The following is a 20,742-nucleotide window of genomic DNA, read 5'->3' as shown; positions in this document are numbered from 1 at the left end:
CAGGTGCCATAGAAGGATCTGGTCTGGTTAGTGTCTTGATTGGGAGATTGCCTGGGAATACTGGATGCCGTAGGCTTCTTTTTATGTTGTTGGCTTTGACCTGTTTTTTTTAGCTTGCTTCCCAAGGTGACCATCTTGGCCTTTGTCAAGAGGCTTCAGAGTGCCCAAAGAGAGTGCCTACGACCAAATCACTATACTATATATCTATATCTATAATAATAAATAATATTTTTAGTTATTATATATAAGATACTATATAGGTGATTTGGCCGTAGGCACTCTCTTCGGGCACTCTGAAGCCTCTTGACAAAGGCCAAGATGGTCACCTTGGGAAACAAGCTAAAAAAAACAGGTCAAAGCCAACAACATAAAAAGAAGCCTACGGCATCCAGTATTCCCAGGCGATCTCCCAATCAAGACACTAACCAGGGGGGGCGTGGCCTAGGCATGAAGGAGTGAGGACGCTCTTTTCTGGAGCTCCCGGTCCGTGACCCCTCCGCACCCCTTTACCACAGTCTGGTTGCATATTTCGGCATCGCCGACATCCCCGCGCTTCGGCGGAACACAGCCAGCCGAGCGGGGTCCGCCGCTGCTGCCATGGACAGGTACTTGGTCCCGCTGCAGCCTCCGGCCTCCACGCCGGATCCAGCCAAGATGGCGCCCGCGGCCTCCGGCGCTCCAGGCACAGAGGGAAGGTGAGCAGACTGCTATGCAGGGACACGACATGCCCCCGTTCTCCCCGCCTAGTGACTTGTCCCCGTGTCTCCCACGCTCACTGTCCATGGCCTCGCTTGACAGCCCGGACCATAGCGGCCTGCCACCCTGGTTCCCTCACAACTCCCAACTGTCCCAGAGACCCTCCCGCAGTGGAAGCCTCATCCCAGGACCGAATGGCCAGGCTGCTCTCGCCTCAGACACACAGGGGGACCCACCGCTGCCACCAGCACCGGCATTATTGGGGGACAAGGCCATCCTAGCTTTACTCCAAAACCTTCCCACTAAAGCAGACTTTAGCTGTATGGCAGCCAGGATTGAAACGACCTTGCGACATGAAATCGCAGGGGTCAAACGTGACGTGTCGGCTACGAACGAGCGGGTGACCACCCTGGCATCGGATGTGACCTCCCTGACCACTGATGTTTCTGGCCTGCAAGCCGCACATGATACCCTTGCTGACAGAGTGGCACAGTTGCAACTCCTAGTGGATGACCTTGAGAATCGCAACCGCAGACGCAACATCAGGATCAGAGACTTGCCCGAAGCCACTGGCCAGGCAGACCTCAAAGCCACAGTTACAGCTATATTTAACGCCTGTCTGGACCGCGCTGCTGACACAGTAATAGCCATTGATAGAGTCCACAGGACCCTGGGCCCCAGGAGCCCCACAGAGAACCGGCCACGTGACGTTTTATGCTGTCTCCACAATTACTCAGTTAGGGAGGATGTCCTGCAAGCGTCGTGGCGCAAAGGCAGCATTGATTTTGACGGGGCCCAAGTCACCCTTCTGCCAGATGTATCCCGCAAGACCTTCCAGATGAGACGCTGTCTGCGACCCCTTCTGGAACACCTAACTGAACGGAGGATTCCATACAAGTGGGGCCATCCGTTTCACCTTATAGTGCGCAAAAATGGGAGGCCCCTTGCGCTACGACACCCTTCGGAGGTCCCGTCCTTTCTGGAGGCTTTGGGCCTGCCCTCGGTTCAGGTCCCCGACTGGTTGGCTCCTGTTGTCCCCCAGGGAGCAGTGGCCCCGACGAACAACCCCTCAACCAGGCCACAGAGAGTGAGACGCCACCATCGATCCCAACGTCAGAGATCGCAGGCCCCTCAAGATCGTGAACCCTGAGAGAGTACAGTAATTTTCCGTTATTCCTGTGTTATACCCTTTTTTTTTTGTTTTCTTTTTCTCTACCAACATAGACGGCTGGAGTATCCAGCTTTGTGTTGTTTACCATGCCACGGGCCATTGTTCCCAGCGCCCCCGCTAGGGGAGAGGAAGGACATTGGAAGAACAGAGTTGGACACTGCACTTCCTGGACGAAGCCCTGAGTTATTGGCGGTACTGTTCACCATTCTCGTTACTGTTTATCTACACTTGCCCTAGTCTCGGCGCTCTTTGTGTTTTTGGACTGCCTGGTGGTGCCCCCCGGGTGCCCCTGGGCAGCGTTCCCGCTCCCTCCCCCTCTCCCCCCCCCCCTTTTTTCCATTTTTTTTTTGGGGGGGGGGGAGGGGCGGGTGCCTGGGTGGTATAAAGTTATCTATACTCTGTGTTGAAAAGTTTAATATGTTGGTCTAATTATGCACTGTTCTACTGTTGTTAACTGCCCGATACCTGCTGCAGTGATGTTCTATAATGCGTTTGATGTCGTAGTTAAGATGCCAAAGAAGCTCCGTGCATGCCCGATTGCGACTGCATGGACCATGGGATGCTGGAGGGGTACTGCACCGATGAGTTCCTCCCTCTGCAGTGCCTTACCTCTTCCCCCACTAGGCCCCTCTGCCCTAACCGGCAGGTTCTCTCTGATAGGAGCTTTAGCAATTCCCCGATCTATCCCCACCCCTCCTACCCTCCTCCTCCCTACTAACTCCGGACCTTCTCCGCTTCGTTACTGCTTTTCCTTTTTCTCCTCCTCTTCCTCTGTGCTTGAACTCTATATCTACTACTGACTCTGGTGGAGACCGCCGGCCGGGTACCACTGCCGTCATGGCCCTGAAGCTGGTTTCCTGGAATGTGAAAGGGCTGAATGTACCTGAAAAAAGGTCCAGCTGCCTAACAGAATTGTGGCGGATGAAGCCCCAAATAGTTTTCCTCCAGGAGACCCATTTCAGGACAGACCAAATACCACGGCTTTATAGTAAGCACTTCCCCCTGGCCCACCACAGCACGTCCCCTACTTCCAAATCGAGAGGAGTGTGTGTTCTTCTTGCTAAAAACTTGCCGTGGCGCCTGTTAGCTGTCCAAGCCGATAGTGAAGGGAGATATCTCTTCATTAAGGGAACTCTCCACTCGCAAACTTTTACTCTTGCCAACCTATACATGCCAAATGTGGACTAGCTGCCGGCCTTAGAAGCATGCTTGGATGCCCTGGCTGCATTCTCGGAGGGTACTTTGATCGTTGGGGGGGACTTTAACCTCACCTTGGACCCCCGCAGAGACTCATCATCGGGCACCTCTGCGATTTCTGCGAGAACGCGTTCACACATAAGAGACCTGCTACACTCCCACCGACTGATCGATGTGTGGCGTACGCTTCACCCACAGGATAGGGACTATACATTCTTTTTCACCGCTCATGGTTCTTACTCACGTATAGATATGTTTTTAGTCACCCACAATGCTATTCCGGCGGTCACAGACGCTCAGATAGGCCACATAGCCCTGTCTGACCATGCCCCGATTTCTTTGATGCTGAAGCTACAACAGGAGTCGCGTGGGCAGTCCTGGTGGAGACTGAACGAGTCTCTCCTGAAGGACCCTGAGACCCACGCAGACCTGCTTAGGGAATTAGAAAGTTACTTTGATCATAACCGTGATTCTGTTTCCAACCCCCTCATGTTATGGGCAGCTCATAAATGCTACATTAGGGGCATTCTTATTAAACATGGTCATAGACTCAAAGTGGCCAAAACTGATGCTTTCTCCAAACTTATTGCCAAGTTGCATGCGTGTGAACAACGACACAAATCCCAGCCGACTGCTGCGCTGGAGGTGGAGGTGAGAGATCTTAGAGAACAAATCAGAGATTTCTCTCTCTTTCAGGCTAGAACCAGACTCATGTGGGTTCGCAGGACGTATTATGAATATGGAGACAGGTGTAGTAGGTCCCTAGCGAACTCCCTGCGTGCCCAACGCAACGCGTCCTTCATTCCAACCATAACCTCCCCTTCGGGTGCCAAGCTTCATGATTCACGGGAGATAGCGGAGTGTTTCCGATCTTTCTATGAAGCCCTTTATAACTTGCACCCCCGGGACTCAGGAGACGCCCTCCAGGCCGGCACAGCGGCCATTGACGAGTACCTAGCTTCGGCAAACCTCCCGTCGCTGACACAGGAAGAGATAGAGCTTCTCTCGCAACCTATCTCCCCGGAGGAATTGTCGGCAGCGTTAAGAGACTCACCCAAGGGCAAGGCACCAGGCCCAGATGGGTTTACGGTCCCTTATTATAAGGCCTTCCTCTCCCTGTTGTCCACGCCGTTTGTGTCAGCTTTTAACGCCCTATTGGAGGGCCAGACCTTTCCACCGGAGCTGTTGCAGGCAAGCATCTCGGTCATACTCAAGCCGGAGAAGGATCCGCTTCTCTGTGCGAACTACAGGCCCATCTCCTTATTAAACAGCGACCTTAAGCTCTTCACTAAGATACTGGCGGAGCGGTTGGCGCCCATTCTCCAACGCCTGATACCTCTGGATCAGGTGGGGTTTATTCGTAACAGGGAAGCCCGAGACAACACTACCAGGACAATCAATGTTATAGAACGCGTCAGACGCCTTAAACTACCGATTATGTTGCTCTCTGTGGACGCAGAAAAAACGTTTGACAGGGTGAGCTGGCCTTTTTTGCTAGCCACCCTGCGAAGCTTGGGTGTACCCCCCCATGCTTTCATGCGTTACAGCTCTTTACTCGTCACCGACGGAGATGGTTAGGGTCAATGGGTTTGCCTCGTCGCGTTTCACTATTGGCAATGGAACGAGGCAGGGATGCCCATTGTCCCCCCTTTTGTTTGTCCTATCGCTTGAACCCTTGCTGCACCACATCAGGCAGAACATAGACATCAAGGGACTGGACACCCCCTCACACCACCATAAGGTCGCAGCCTTTGCAGACCTCTTGTTCTATGTCTCGGAGCCTCACATTACATTGCCGAATCTCTTAGCGGAAATAAGACGATATGGCACCCTGTCAAATTTTAAAATTAACTTACAGAAATCGGAAGCACTCAACGTCTCCCTGTCTACCAACGCCCAGACGAGTCTAAGCACTAATTTTCCCTTTCGTTGGGCAACTGGGGCTATACAATATCTGGGTACCAAGGTTCCCCCGGACCCACATCTGATTTTCCAATTGAATTTCCAGCCGCTTCTAAAAAATTTTGCCGTAGATCTAGAGAGGTGGTCAAAGTTGGCGACCTCTTGGTTTGGGAGATGCAATGTGCTCAAAATGAATGTAATGCCCAGACTCTTGTACCTATTACAAGCCTTACCGATAAAAATCCCCCAATCATTTTTTAAAGCCATGCGCTCCATCTTTATTCGATACGTATGGCAGGGCAGGCCTCCAAGACTCAGCCGAACATTACTGCTCAGATCAAAAGACAAGGGAGGGATTGGCCTCCCAGATCCGGCATGGTACTATACGGCGGTGCACATGAACAGAGTAGTTGACTGGTGCAGACACCTGAAGGATAAGCTGTGGGTTCGTCTGGAGCGTGAATCCGTACCATTTCCAGGTTTGCCCTGGAGTGGACCGGGCTGGTCGGGAGCGACGCAGGCACACCCACTCATTGAGCCAATGTTACAAGAGCTAGACAGATATTTTACCCTGATGGGCGTGCCCAGTTTCCCTTCGCCCATGACTCCTATTATTGGACACCCACGCTTTGAACCCGGCATGACGGAAAAGTCTTTCCGCCTCGACCCTGACCGGGACCTTGTGCGGGCCTCTTCTTTTCTTGGCCCTAGGACGTGGACAGCGGTCTCCACTATGTACGAGGCGTTAGCAACCACTGCCCTGGGACAGTGGAAGCTTGCCCAACTCTCCCACTTCTTGAAATCTTTGCCAAACAGTGGCGAATTCCGCAGACCCCTAACATCGTTTGAGGAGGTATGCTCAGGAGAGGGACCGACCCGAGGGTCTCTTTCCCTGTCATATCGCATCCTACTTGACCAACTCTCCCAGGGTAACCTGGTGTTCGTGGAAAAATGGGAGCAAGACCTGCATATCCGGCTCTCGCCAGACCAGAAGAACCGCGCGCTTCTTTTTGCGCACAAGTCATCCCTATGCAGTAAATACCAGGAAATAGCTTATAAAATTTTGACCCGATGGTACAGGACCCCCACTGTCCTGGCGGCTATGTTTCCCGGTCACAGCCCTTTGTGCTGGAGATGCGGTGAACAAGCCGGCACGTTACTACATATCTTCTGGGAATGCCCTCAACTGGCCCATTTCTGGAGACAGGTTCTCAATATCATTTATGACCTCACGGCTATTGATCTCCAGAACAACCCAGCTGCGATCTTCCTCAATCTGACCCCACTCTCGAGCAAGAAGTACCATAAATCTCTCTTAAAACATCTTCTGAGTGGGGCCAGGGCATGTATACCTAGCATGTGGAAACAGCAGGCCGCTCCACTGGTGTCTCACTGGTTTGCAAGAGTTTGCGACATCTACCGTATGGAACAGCTCACATCAGCGTTAGGCGACAGGGAGGAAGAGCACACTGCTCGTTGGTTGTCGTTGGTTGTCTTGGAGCCCCCCATCCCCTTCTCCTGCCCATTTGCTCCCCCCTCTTTCCCTACCCCCTAACTCCCAAGTATAATTAAAATACATGGTGATTGCAAGGATCTTTTCATTTTGTTCCCTCGATTTCCCAGCCAGGGGTTGGCGGCCCTCGGGGTGGTCCCGGCTGAGCTCTTTGACCAATAGAATGAAGGTGACCGATGTTAGAGGCCCCTCAATCTGGGCCTTGAGGGGGATCGCCCCGCGGACTGCCCTGGTTTATAAGTAGACACTGGGGTGCCAGATCATTAGAGTGGGATAATGTGGTGGCCTAGCCACGGCTGGGGCTGCTGCTGACATAAGTTGTTAGGTTTCCCCCGGTCCCCCACGAAGTATTAACTATGTATTTTTGTTAACCTGGAAAACTGAGGGATCTATGTCTTTTAAAGTTTGTCTCTGTATTACCTGCAATCCGTAAATAAAGAATAAAAAAAAAAAAAAGACACTAACCAGACCAGACCAGATCCTTCTATGGCACCTGGTCTTCCCAGGGAGTCTCCCATCCAGGTACTAACCAGGCCTGACGCTGCTTAGCCTCTGAAATCAGACGACATCGGGTGCTTTCAGGTTGATGTGGCCGTAAGCGTTCTCTTCAAGACACGCCCAACCCTCTTGACAAACGCCAAGATGGTCGCCTTGAGAAACAAGCAAAAAACAACATAAAAAGAAGCCTATGGGCTTACAGCGGACCTTAAAAGATGGGACCCACTAGCTCTGTCATGGTTCGGACGCTGTAATGTGTTGAAGATGAACGCGATGCCACGACTTCTGTATCTACTACAAGCCTTACCTATCAAAATACCCCAGACTTTCTTTCATGCGGTTCGCTCAATCTTTATCAAGTTCCTCTGGCGCGGAAAACATAAGCGTATTGGTAGGACAATGCTATTGCGACCGAAATTGCGGGGAGGTAATGGCTTCCCGGACCCTGCTCTATATTACACAGCGACGCACATGACACCGGTGGTTGACTGGTGCCGGTGTTCTGCCATATACTGTCCGGCCATGATATAGTGTCCGCGCCGTACTGCGCATACGCAGTACGGAGCAGACGAAGCTTCGGAAAATCTCCGAAGCTGAACGGCGCCTGCGCGGTGAGTGGAGGTGGTAGCCCCACCATCCAAGCGGACATAGGGTTGTGAATATTAGAGGGTCCCTCGCAGGCGAGCTTTGCTCGCCACGCTTCGGGCTGCGCTCGCCTCTTTTATATTCTTACTCTATGTCCACTTGGATAGTGGGGATAGAACCTGGACTCAGTGCGCAGGCGCCGTTCATGCTCCGCAATTTTCGGAATCTGTGTTGCTGTGTACTGCGCATGCGCAGTACACAGCGGACACTATCCGATGGGGGACCATATGTGATAAAACACCGGCATGGGGAACTGAAGCTATGGGTCAAGCTAGAGCAGGAGATGGCGCGGGTTCCACTGGCTGGTCTGCCTTGGGCGGGGAGGCCATTGGAGCCCTGTGTGACTACTCACCCGTTAATTGGCCCCTCGCTCGCCGAGATGGATAGTTTTTTTCACCTTTCCCACCTGACTAACTTCCCTTCTCCTATGACCCCAATTATTGGACATCCTAGATTCCCTCCGGGCCTGTCTGACCAGGCCTTTACCAGGCAAGCCTCGAAAGGGCTTCTGAGAGCAGCCCTATTTTTGGACCCACGGGCTTGATTCCCGTGGGGACCATACTGCTAGAGCAAGTACCTGTTGCATTGGATAGCTGGAGAGCTAGACAGCTAATCCATTTCCTCGGATCACTACCTAACCATTCGTTCTTCTCTAGACAATTCCACCCCTTCGAGGAACTTTGCCTGGATGATGGCCCAATTCGTGGTTCCCTCTCTAGGTCCTACCAAATCCTGACAGACGCACAATCCTCAACGGATCCACCCTTCCTAGCTAAATGGAAAAGGGACTTACAAACTACATTCTCCAAACCACAGAAGGACAGAATACTCTTTTTCGCCCATAAGTCGTCACTCTGCAGTAAATATCAGGAGATCTCATATAAGCTGATCACACGCTGGTATCGTACACCGGTGGTGTTGGCCAAAATATTCCCCGGTCAATCTGACCGCTGCTGTCACTGTGGGCAACAGACTGGCACCATTCTCCACATTTTCTGGGAATGCCCTAAATTACAAACATTCTGGCAGCCTGTCCTGAGACTCATCCACAAGTTCACAGACATTTCCTTAGCCAATGATCCCGCAGCAGTTCTTCTCAATCTAACTCCTATGTCGAGAAAGCGTTATCATAAGTCCTTACTTAAACATCTCCTCAATGCAGCTAGGGCCTGCATCCCAAGTCAGTGGAAAGAGCAATCTGCTCCAATGGTGACCCAGTGGTTCGCAAGGGTAAATGATATTGAACGAATGGAAGACCTGACTGCCACAATGAGGGATAAAACGGAGGAGCATGGGAACAGATGGTTCTACTGGACCCAGTTTCGCTTTTCGTAAGAATACCTCCGCGAGACATAGTAAGCTCATGGTGATCGTTGGAGATCGCTGTTCCAAACGTTGGACAGCTGATGAACTGGTGAGCCGAGGGCGTCTCTTGCTCCCTGGGAGGGGACCCCACACTATCCACTCTACCCACGACACCCCCTTACCCCTTCTTTTCCTTTTCTGCCATTTCCTTCCCCAATCTTCTCTTTCCCCTTCTCCCTCCTTTCAGTTCTACTATTTCCCTTCTTAACTCAAAAAAGGGAAAAGAAAATGGTATGTTCCGACCCCATTTGACTACTACACAATACTCTTCCCCTATCTATGGATATCTAAACTCTTCGAGGGTAGCAGGGCTAGTATCAATAATATTTTAAGTGGTAGAGGATCCCAACGAGATGGAGCTTTAATCTCATCTTGATATGACCGTAAAGCTGTACACGTGCTATTCTCCTCAGACTTCTTACCATTGGCTCTGATATCCATGCAATATGATCGTTTGTTTGTAACTATTTGTATCACACATTCTGTGAAGTTGCCTTTGCATTGTATGTCGCATACTACTAAATAAAAAAACAAAAAAAACAGAAGCCTATGGCACCTGGTATTCCCAGGCGGTCTCCCATCCAGGTACTAACCAGGCCCGACACTGTTTAGCATCCGAGATCAGACGAGATTGGGCGCTTTCAGGGTGATGGGGCCGTAGGTGATCTCTTCGGGCACTCTCAACCCTCTTGACAAATGCCAAGATGGTCACCTTGGGAAACAAGTGAAAAAAAAACAGGTCAATGTCAACAACATAAAAAGAAGAATACGGCACCTGGTATTCCAACGCCATCTCCCATCCAGGTACTAACAAGGCCCAACCCTTCTTAGCCTCAGAAAAGAGAAGAGATAGGGCTCTTTCAGGGTGATGCTGCTGTAAGCGATCTCTTTGGGCACTCTCAACCCTCTTGACAAATGCCAAGATGGTCACCTTGGGAAACAAGCAAAAAAAAAAAAACGAATCAACGCCAACAACATAAAAAGAAGCCTACAATAACTGGTAATCCCAGGTGGTCTCCCATCCAGGTACTAACCAGGCCCGACTCTTCTTAGCCTCCAAGATCAGACGAGATTGGGTGCTTTCAGAGTGATGTGGCCATAGGCAATCTCTTCAGGCACTCTCAACCCTCTTGACAAACACCAAGATGGTCACTTTGGGAAATAAGCGAAAAAAAAACAGGTCAACGCCAACAACATAAAAAGAAGTCTACGACACCTGGTATTCCCAGGCGGTCTCCCATCCAGGTACTAACAAGGCCCGACTCTATTAGCCTCCAACATCAAACGAGATCGGGTGCTTTCAGGGTGATGTGCCCGTAGGCAATCTCTTCAGGCACTTTCAACCCTCTTGACAAACGCCAAGATAGTCACCTTGGGAAACAAGCAAAAAAATAAAAATAAGTCGGAAGCTAGAGACAATACGGCCCGAGTCCTCAATTTAATCCATGCGGCGCATGTACAGGGAAGGCCCTTGCTTATGTTGTCAACGGACACGGAGAAGGCCTTTGACAGGGTGGCCTGGCACTTTATGCAGGCCACCCTGGAACATATAGGTCTTGGCCCCAACATGATGAGCTGGGTAATTTCGCTTTACTCCACGCCATCGGCAGCGGTACGGGTGACCGAGTGGTGCTCGGACTCTTTCCCCATCACTAATGGGACGAGGCAGGGGTGCCCTCTGTCTCCCCTAATTTTAATTCTGACACTGGAACCACTTATGTGTCACGTTCGGAATGACCCGAATATTACTGGCATATCCAAACCCTCGGCACACCACAAAATTGCGGCGTACGCTGACGATCTAATTTTTTCCGTCTCCAATCCACACATTTTGCTTCCCAAAATACTTGCGTCTCTACAGCGACACGACAGCCTATATGTATTGAATATATCGGTTCCGGATGGTGAGGCCAAGAGGCTCCGCTCCTCTTTTCCATTCTACTGGGCTGAAAAATCTATACGTTAACTGGGCGTTGACATCGCAGCGGATTTAGCGCAATTGTACCTGCTTAATTTTGTCCCTCTCCTGGATAGACTGAAATCTGATTTGGGAAACTGGAATGCTTTAACACTGACCTGGTTCGGGCGCTGTAATGCATTCAAAATGATGGCCCTCCCTCGGATCTTATACATGTTCCAGACATTACCGATCCGGTTACCCCCAATTTTTTTCAGACAACTGCAGGTGCTGCTCCGGGACTTTATTTGGGCGCGCAAACCGCCCAGAGCCCGTTTGCAATTGCTTGCCAGACCAAAGGACAAGGGGGGTCTGGGTCTCCCAGATCTCAGACAATACTACAGAGTGACTCTGCTAGCGAGAGTCGTTGATTGGCATTGTAATGGCCCATACAAGCAGTGGGTGGAGATGGAGATTGAGGATGGATCCATTCCCCTATTGACCTCCCCGTGGCTCCTGTCCTCCCTACCAAAAGACCTCAGAGGTCACCCCGTAGTGGGAGCTACGTTGGCTGTTGTGCGGAGGTTGTTCCGCTGCACACACATTGCTCCCCTGCCATCACCAATGACTCCGGTTATAGGTAATCCAGACTTCCCATCGGGATTTACCAACAAGAAACTGCGACAGTTGACAGTGGTGGGGAAACAGCGTCTGGGAGAGGTGTGGCCCACGGGAGGGCTCCCGACCACGTAAACTGTCGCCGAGCTTTCTGACCCTCCGCTTGACTTGTTTAGTGCTTATCAACTTCGTCACTTTCTTCTGGCCATACAAAGGGCCCCCTACACTCCTAGAGACCTGACACCCTATAAATCCATCTGTCACAAAAGGGAACCTGTGCGACACACCCTCTCCCTCCTGTACAACCTATTGAGTAGTCAGGAGGAGGAGTCGACCCCCACCATTTATCCACAAATGGGAGAGGGACTTAGGCATCACATTTACCCCACAACAGATAGGGAAGATCCTGACCTTAGTACATAAAGCTTCCATCGCAAACCAATATCAAGATACAAGATAGTCTCACGCTGGTATAGAGTCCCATACCTTCTGAATAAAATGGATAGATCGATCCCGGATGTTTGTTGGAGGTGAAATTCAGATATGGGGACCATGGGACACCTTTTCTGGGCATGCCCGACCTTGAGGAACTTTTGGGTTCCCAGTAGCGTGCCTTCTACACTTGACCGAACAGCCTGTTCGAAAATACAAAAAAACCCTCACGATGCAACTCCTGAATGCCGCCCGGGCCTGCATTCCCGCACTGTGGAGGCAGCCTCAGCCCCCATCCAAGGTGCTGTGGTATTCCAAAGTCAATCATATTCTCCGGATGGAAGAATTGACCGCCACCCTTCACAACACTGAAGAGGCATTTAGTGTTACATGGAGGCCCTGGACGTATTTTACTGGTACTCGAGACTACATTCGGGAGGTGAGCAGTGCCTCCGTCCCAGAAAACGACTGAACATCTAACGTTTACCTACGTAGGCCATGTCTGCCCTGGGTGGCATTCCCCCCCTCCTTTTTGTCTTTATTTTTCTTTTTTTCCCCGTCGCCATCCCCCCACCTCCTCTTCTCTCCGTCTTTGCACTCTCTTCTTCCCCCGTCCTCCCTTTTGACTATGCCTTGTCTCCTTACTAGCCTTCGGGACCCAGAAGAACCCCAGGGTTCTGGACATGACCGGCTCATATTTTGCTCTGGTTCACGTAGGTCATGATAAGCTGGCTCGCTGTGGTCCCAGTTGTTCTCCATGATTACATTTGTCCGAACGGAGCTGCACTAGTTATACTGTACTACATGTCGGAGGTGGGGTTTCTCTATTTTCTGCATGAAACTGTAGGACTCCCCTCTGAGAACCCAGAGTTATTTGGCTGCCTATTTTTTGTTAGCATGTAATTGTGACCCTGGGTCATGCTGTATGGTTGACTGTTATATTTATATTGTTCTACTTATACTTAATAAAAGAATAAAACAAAAAAAATAAATAAGTCAATGCCAACAACTTAAAAAAAAAGCCTATGGCATCGAGAAATCCCAGGCGGTCTCCCATCCCGGTACTAACCAGGTCCCAACCCTGCTTAGCCTCTGAGATCAAATGCACGCTCAACCCTCTTGACAAACGCCAAGATGGTCACCTTGGGAAACAAACAAAAAAAAACAAGTCAATGCCAACAACATAAAAAGAAGCCTGCAGCATTTGGAAAACCCAGGCGGTCTCCCATCCAGGTACAAACCAGGCCCAACCCTGCTTAGCCTCTGAGACCAAACGAGATTGGGCGCTTTCAGGGTGTTGTGCCCGTAGGCAATTTCTTTGTGTACTCTTAACCCTCTTGACAAATGCCAAGATGGTCACCTTGGGAAAAAAGGGAAAAAAAACAGGTCAAAGCCAACAACATAAAAAGAATCCTACGGCATCCGGTATTCCCAGGCGATCTCCCAATCAAGACACTACCAGACCAGATCCTTCTATGTAACCTGGTCTTCCCAGGCAGTCTCCCATCCAGGTACTAACCAGGCCTGATGCTGCTAAGCCTCTGAAATCAGACGAGATCGGGTGCTTTCAGTGTGATGTGGCCGTAAGCGTTCTCTTCAAGACACGGCCAACCCTCTTGACAAACGCCAAGATGGTCGCCTTGAGAAACAAGCGAAAAAAACAGTTCAAAGCCAACAACAAAAAAAGAAGTCTATGGCACCTGGTATTTCCAGGCGGTCTCCCATTCAGGTACTAACCAGGCCCGACACTGTTTAGCCTCTGAGATCAGATGAGATTGGGCGCTTTCAGGGTGATGGGGCCGTAGGTGATCTCTTTGGGCACTCTCAACCCTCTTGTTAAACACCAAGATGGTCACCTTGGGAAACAAGCGAAAATAAACAGGTAAATGCCAACAACATAAAAAGAAGCCTACGGCACCTGGTATTCACAGATGGTCTCCCATACAGGTATTAACCAGGCCGTACACTGCTAGGCCTCCGAGATCAGATGAGATTGTGCACTTTCAGGGTGATGTGGCCATAGGTGTTCTATTTAGACACTCTCAACCCTCTTGACAAATACCAAGATGGTTATCTTGGGAAACAAGTGAAAAAAAAAAGGTCAACGCCAACAACATAGACCCTGGCGGTCTCCCATCTGACCCAGACCCTGCTTAGCCTCTGAGATCGGGCGCTTTCAGGGTGATGTGACCTCAGGCGAACGCTTTGGGACATACTCAAAACTCTTGACTGATGCTAAAATGGTCACCTTGGGAAACAAGCGAAAGAAAAACAGGTCAAAGTACTATCCAGGCCGGACCCTGCTTAGCCTCTGAGATCAGATGAGATCGGGCGCTTTCAGGGGGATGTGGCCGTAAGAGATTTCTTTGGGCTCTCTCAGCCCTCTTGACAAATGCCAAGATGATCACCTTGGGAAACAAGCGGAAAAAAAAAAGCATGTCAACGCCAACAACATAAAAAGAATGCTACGGCACCTGGTATTCCCAGTTGGTCTCCCATCCAGTTACTAATCAGGCCCGACAATGCTTAGCCTCCGAGATCAGACAAGATCAGGCACTTTCAAGGTGATGGGGCCATAGGCGATCTCTTCGGGCACTCTCAACCATCTTGACAAACGCCAACATGGTCATCTTGGGAAACAAGCGAAAAAAAACAAGTCATTGCCAACATTGGAGGCTAAGCAGGGTTGGGCAATCAGTTTCCTTGCCTGAAATAGGCATCTCAGAACTGCCATCTGGCTACTTCCCGGGTTTCCAACTCCTTCAACTAATCCCAGGAGACAATACTTTGCCTCCATCATGGTGGAGGTTCCAACCACCCGATCAATGGTTCCTGTCACCTCTGTCCAGTAGCGGATCAACTTCGGGCATCTCCAAAACATGTGCATCATGTCTCCCCCCATGTTCCCGCACCGGGGGCAACTTGCGTCCGGCCGTTTGGCCAAACTGAAAAAGTTTACGAGGAGCATAATAGGTTCTATATAATAAGAACAGATGTGACATCCTGTGTGAGGAGAGCCACAATTCACCACAGGCAGGATTCCTGCGGCCAATTATAGCTCAGGGGGGTTTAGTACACACCCCACACTATATAAGGCCGCCAGCATGGCGGCCTTGTATAGTGTGTTGCGGTGGTCAGGGAAAGAGGACGATAGGCAGGGACAGTGTCTTTACTGCTTGGGAACCTAGCACTGTTACAATGGGTGTTATGTGCCTCCTGCACAGTACACACCTGAAGCTACCCTTTATTACTGGTGTTCAATTTCTGCAATACATGCATCTGCAGTGCAGAAGTTAGAGTCGGTGTTGTGTGCCTCCTGCACAGTATACACCTTATTGCTGGTGTTCTGTTTCTGTAATACAGGAACCTAGTACTGTTACAGTGCTAGGGTGTACAGAGAAGCTGGTATATATAGAAGACTACAGCATACAGAAGAAAGGCTAGTGAATACAGAATACAGGTTTCGTGTATGTAGATAGGCTTGAGTATACAGAGATGCTAGAGTAAACAGTGAGGCTGGGGTACACAGAGAGGCTAGTTTAAAGACAAATACAAAGATGTTAGTGTATATAGAGAGGTTAGTGTATAGAGAGAGTCGAGTGTATACAGAAAGGACAGTGCATATAGAGAAGCTAGTGTATACAGAAAGGGTATACATGAAAGCTGACATTCTATACAGAAGACTGGGTAGTGTATACAGAGAGTCTAGTGGGTACAGAAGACAGGCTGGTGTATTCTAGCTAGTTTTTACAGTCTAGTGTATACAGAAGACAGGCTGTGGTATACAGAGAGTTTAGTGTATTCAGAGAGTCTAGTGTATACAGTCGGCGAGTGTATACATAAGACTGGCTAGTTTACACAGTGTTTACAGAGATGCAAGGGTGTACAGAGAAGCTGGTATATATAGAAGACTACAGCATACAGAAGAAAGGCTAGTTAATACACAATACAGAAGACTCGTGTATGTAGATAGGCTTGAGTATACAGAGATGCTAGAGTAAACAGTGAGGCTAATTTAAAGAGAGGCTAGTATATACAAAGATGTTAGTGTATATAGAGTGTATAAAGGAGAGGGTATAAATTAGAGGGTCGAGAGTATACAGAAAGGACAGTGCATATAGAGAAACTAGTGTATACAGAAGACAGGCTTGGGTATACATCAAAGCTGACAGTGTATACAGAAGACTGGGTAGTGCATACAGAGAGTCTATTGGGTAAAGAAGACAGGCTGGTGTATTCTAGCTAGTTTTTACAGTCTAATGTATACAGAAGACAGGCTGTGGTATACTGAGGGTTTAGTGTATTCAGAGAGTCTAGTGTACAGAGATGCAAGGGTGTACAGAGAAGCAGGAAGCTAGTATATATAAGGCTAGTGAATACAGGCTAGTGAATGCAGATAGGCTTGAGTATACAGAGATGCTAGAGTAAACAATGAGGCTGGGGTACACAGAGAGGCTAATTTAAAGAGAGGCTAGTATATACAAAGATGTTAGTGTATATAGAGAGGTTAGTGTATAGAGAGAGTCGAGTGTATACAGAAGACAGGCTTGGGTATACATCCAAGCTGACAGTGTATACAGAAGACTGGGTAGTGTATACAGAGATTCTAGTGGGTACAGAAGACAGGCTGGTGTATTCTAGCTAGTGTTTACAGTCTAGTGTATACAGAAGACAGGCTGTGGTATACAGAGGGTTTAGTGTATTACAGAGATGCAAGGGTGTACAGAGAAGCTAGTATATATAAAAGACTACAGCATACAGAAGAAAGGCTAGTGAATACAGAATAAAGGCTGGCTTCTACGGAGAGGCTACCACTACGGAGATGCAGAACACTATATATAGAGAGAGGGTATATAGAGAGGCTAGATTATACAGAGAGGCTAGTGCATAGAGTGAAGCTATTGTATATAGAAGCCTGGTTAGTGTATACAGAGAAGCTAGTGTGTACAGAAGAAAGGCTAGACAGGCTATAAAGAGAGACAAGTTTTTACAGAAGACAGTTTGGGGTATACAGAGATGCTAGTTTATACAGAGAGACTAATGTATACAGAAGACAGGCTAGGGCATACAGAAGACAGAAGACGGGCTAGTGTATTCAGAACATAGGCTAGTGTATATCGAAGACAGGCTATTGTATGCAGAAGACCGGCTAGTGTAAACATGCTGGTGTATATAGAGAGGCTAGTGAATTTAGAGGGTAGGCTAAGTGATAACAGAAGACAATCTGGGCTATACAGAGACATTTCATCATTTCATCTAGCTCACATCTCTAATGGAGTTTGTCTCATTGCCATGTTATGCCTTTTCATTCTTATGCTAAATATAGATCACTACACGATTTTAATCATCCACATCAAGCATGCAATAAAACTATCATACATCAAAATAAACCATGTACTCTTTTGCTCTATTTTTCATATTTGTACCGGGACCTTGAGTATGTGACAGTCCTGACACACCATCCTGACTTATTTTTCTTTATTTCTTATTAGAAATGGAGAGTACTATCTCAAAATCCGCTTAAATCTATTCACTTCTACCGCTTTTTGCTACCAGACATGCTGCACATACTAAGAGTAATGTAACCATCGCTCTCTAACGATGTAAACAGTTTTATTGCTTTTCTGACATTGACCGAGTATCTCTGACATTAACTGAGTATCTCTCTGCACTATGATCTTAATAATAATAATAATAATAATAATAGGATTGTGTAATGCAAAGATCAACTAGTCAATCAATAAGCTTTCTCATTGGTACCGGCATATCCTTTAAATTTAGACTAACGCAACTATTTCTCGGCCATTTTCAAGCTAAGCTTTCAATCTCTTACCTTTGAACAGCGATACTTCCTCCCTACAATATTAAGCCATTTAAATGTCCTATTGGTCGCCTATATTATACAACTCGGTTAAAAGCCTACATGTAGAGAATAAAACTAGTCTTACATCTTAATAAAACAGTTTTATTGCTCAACCAGTATCAGCTGTCATGACAAATAAACGTTTCCACGTTTTGACTCTATTTTCTGTATTACTTCTTTTTCTCCACCTTATCTGTCACAGTTAAAACACAGTGACAAAACATTTCTTTTTACCGCAGCAAAATGTGAGAAAAGCAGTGTAAGCCGTCTTTCTGCCATATGCAACCATCTCTCGCTACCTCTATGCAATAGGATTCTCTTTCCATTGGAAACGGAAAACAGTCAGTGTAAGCCGTCTTCGTGCGTAACAAAATTAATGGAACGATTTACACGTTAGAATTTGCAAGCTACGTCAATTTACTATTAAATAGAGTACCTTTGCATTTATCCCTTGACTTTGCAACTATCCCTTGATCCCTTTTGTGTATTCACTTTATCTCGACCTATATATACTGCCTCAATATTTTCCTAATTTGTTTTGCTATACTTATTATTATTATATCATAGAGATTACTAACTCTAAATCATTGTAAACCTAACCATAGTTATAATGTCCACAGCTAATTTTACGTTAAAGCAAAATTCACACAAAACCATCTTTTTAAAACCTTTACACATTAAGAGTAATGCAACCATCTCTCGCTACCTCTATGCAATAGGATTCTCTTTCCAGTGGAAACGGAAAACAGTCAGTGTAAGCCGTCTTCTTGAGCAGCAAAATGAATGGAACGATTTACACGTTGGAATTTGCAAGCTACGTCAATTTACTGTTAAATAGAGTACCTTTGCATTTATCCCTTGACTTTGATCCCTTGATCCCTTTTGTGTATTCACTATATCTCGACCTATACATACTGCCTCAGAATTTTCCTAATTTGTTTTGCTATACTTATTATTATTATTTTATAGAGATTACTATCTCTAAATCATTGTAACAAGTTATAATGTCTACAGCTAATTTTACGTTAAAGCAAAAGTCACACAAAACCATCTTTTTAAAACCTTTTACACACTGCACATTAAGATTAATGCAACCATATCTCGCTACCTCTATGCAATAGGATTCTCTTTCTGACTCTATTTTGTGTATTACTTCTTCTCCACATTAACTGTCACACTGATAACCATTTGCAACACATTTTTTAACAGCGGCAAAATGTGAGAAAAGCAGTGGGACGGTTTACTTGATTGAGAAGTGGTTGCAGTAGCAAAGCATAGCAATACATTAATAACACATAATGCAACTATTTTACATTCATTTTACATTCACATCATGCATACATCCTAATGTAAGCTGTCTATCATTATTAATGTTCATGGTTACTGATACATTATGCCGATGACCAGTGGAAACGGAAAACAGTCAGTGTAAGCCGTCTTCGTGCGTAACATAATTAATGGAACGATTTACACGTTGGAATTTTCAAGCTACGTCAATTTACTCTTAAATACCCTTTAGCTGCTTAGCTCACACTTTGCTGTATGTAGCCGCGTTTACATGTAAGTAACCAATGGGGATTGACATTTCATGTCCATCTCACATCTCTAATGCAATTTGTCTCTTTGCCATGTCATACTTTGCCAGTTATTATACTTTCTCATCCGATATTAACCTAGGCGTTGCTGATATTTCATGATTACAGCAATCATCTCATCTAATTGCTATTCCGACATTCTGCCTTGGTATTTCTTTGCAACGCTCTATTGAACAATGTAAAGGTAAGCTAGATATTTTGTGTATTTCCACTTAAACTCGACCTGTATATACTCTCTCAATATTATCTTTTCTAATTTTGCTAAATTAGATTATAGAGTTTGCTATGTCTAAATCCAGGTTACCTACTCACCTTTATTACGTATACTGCTAATTTTAGGATAATACAAAACCATCTTATTGCTTCTTTACACGCTGCACATATTAAGAGTAATGCAATGCTACCGTGAACAGTTTAATTGCTCGTCTCACATTTAGCTGGTATCTCTCTGCTATAGGAAACTGAATTTGTACTACAACGATCACTCATCTAATATCAGTCCACTCAGTGCTACCGGGATAACTTTTACATTTAGAGTAATGAAATGATTTCTCAGTCATTTTGGAGCTACTGCAACTAACGCTTCCGATCTCATTTCGACTGCAATACTTAATCTCTGCTATTGCAGAATATTTAGCTGCTTAGCTCACACTTTGCTGTACGTAGCCGTGGCGATTGGCATTTCAACTCTAATTCATATTCACATTTCTAATGCAGTTTGTCTTTTTGCCATGTCATCCTCTGTTAGTTATTATGCTTTCTCATCCTTGTGCTCCAATATTGGGGTATATTCACTACATGATTAAAGACACGTAATGAACTTGATTGATAAAAACCTACACACGTTGTTGCTGTTATTTCGTGTATTTCCACTTAAACCCGTTATAGTTATTTTGCTATATTTATTACTAGTATAAACAGATTACTATCTCTAAATCCTGGTAAACCAGCTCACACTAAACCATCAAATTTCTACCTTACACGCAGCACATATTAACATATTAACATTTAGCCGGTATAGTGAAATAGTAAACGAAATGTGTAGATCACTCATCTAATATCGTCTTTTCAGTGCTGCCGGAACATATTTTAAATTTAGAGTAATGCAACGATTTCTCAGTTTTATGAAGCTACTGCAACTAACGCTTTGAATCTCTTTCCTGATAAATTACGCTCTGCAATATTAAGCCATGTAAATTGTCCTATTGGTCTGCTAACAATGCTATGTATAATAATACAAATCTTTTAAAAGCAATATCGTCTCACTGCAATACTTACACTCTGCATAATATATATGAATAATGCGAATAATGCTAATAATAAAGTCGTCTAAAACTCGGCTATAAGTAG

The 20,742-nt window shown here is 46.9% G+C and overlaps 3 pseudogenes; all 3 read right to left on the bottom strand.

The window, feature by feature from the left end:
* Window positions 1-9,531: 9,531 nt before the first annotated feature.
* On the bottom strand, window positions 9,532-9,650 carry LOC143937307 (5S ribosomal RNA; annotated as a pseudogene).
* Window positions 9,651-9,972: 322 nt separating this feature from the next.
* LOC143937495 (5S ribosomal RNA) lies at window positions 9,973-10,091 on the bottom strand (annotated as a pseudogene).
* Window positions 10,092-13,622: 3,531 nt separating this feature from the next.
* On the bottom strand, window positions 13,623-13,741 carry LOC143937024 (5S ribosomal RNA; annotated as a pseudogene).
* Between the last annotated feature and the right edge of the window lie 7,001 nt (window positions 13,742-20,742).

This window comes from Lithobates pipiens, unplaced genomic scaffold (genome assembly GCF_037356315.1).
Source record: "Lithobates pipiens isolate NorthernLeopardFrog02 unplaced genomic scaffold, aLitPip1_a1.2 Scaffold_28, whole genome shotgun sequence".
NCBI classification, from domain to species: Eukaryota; Metazoa; Chordata; class Amphibia; order Anura; family Ranidae; genus Lithobates; species Lithobates pipiens.
This window is presented reverse-complemented; position numbering and strand designations above follow the sequence as displayed.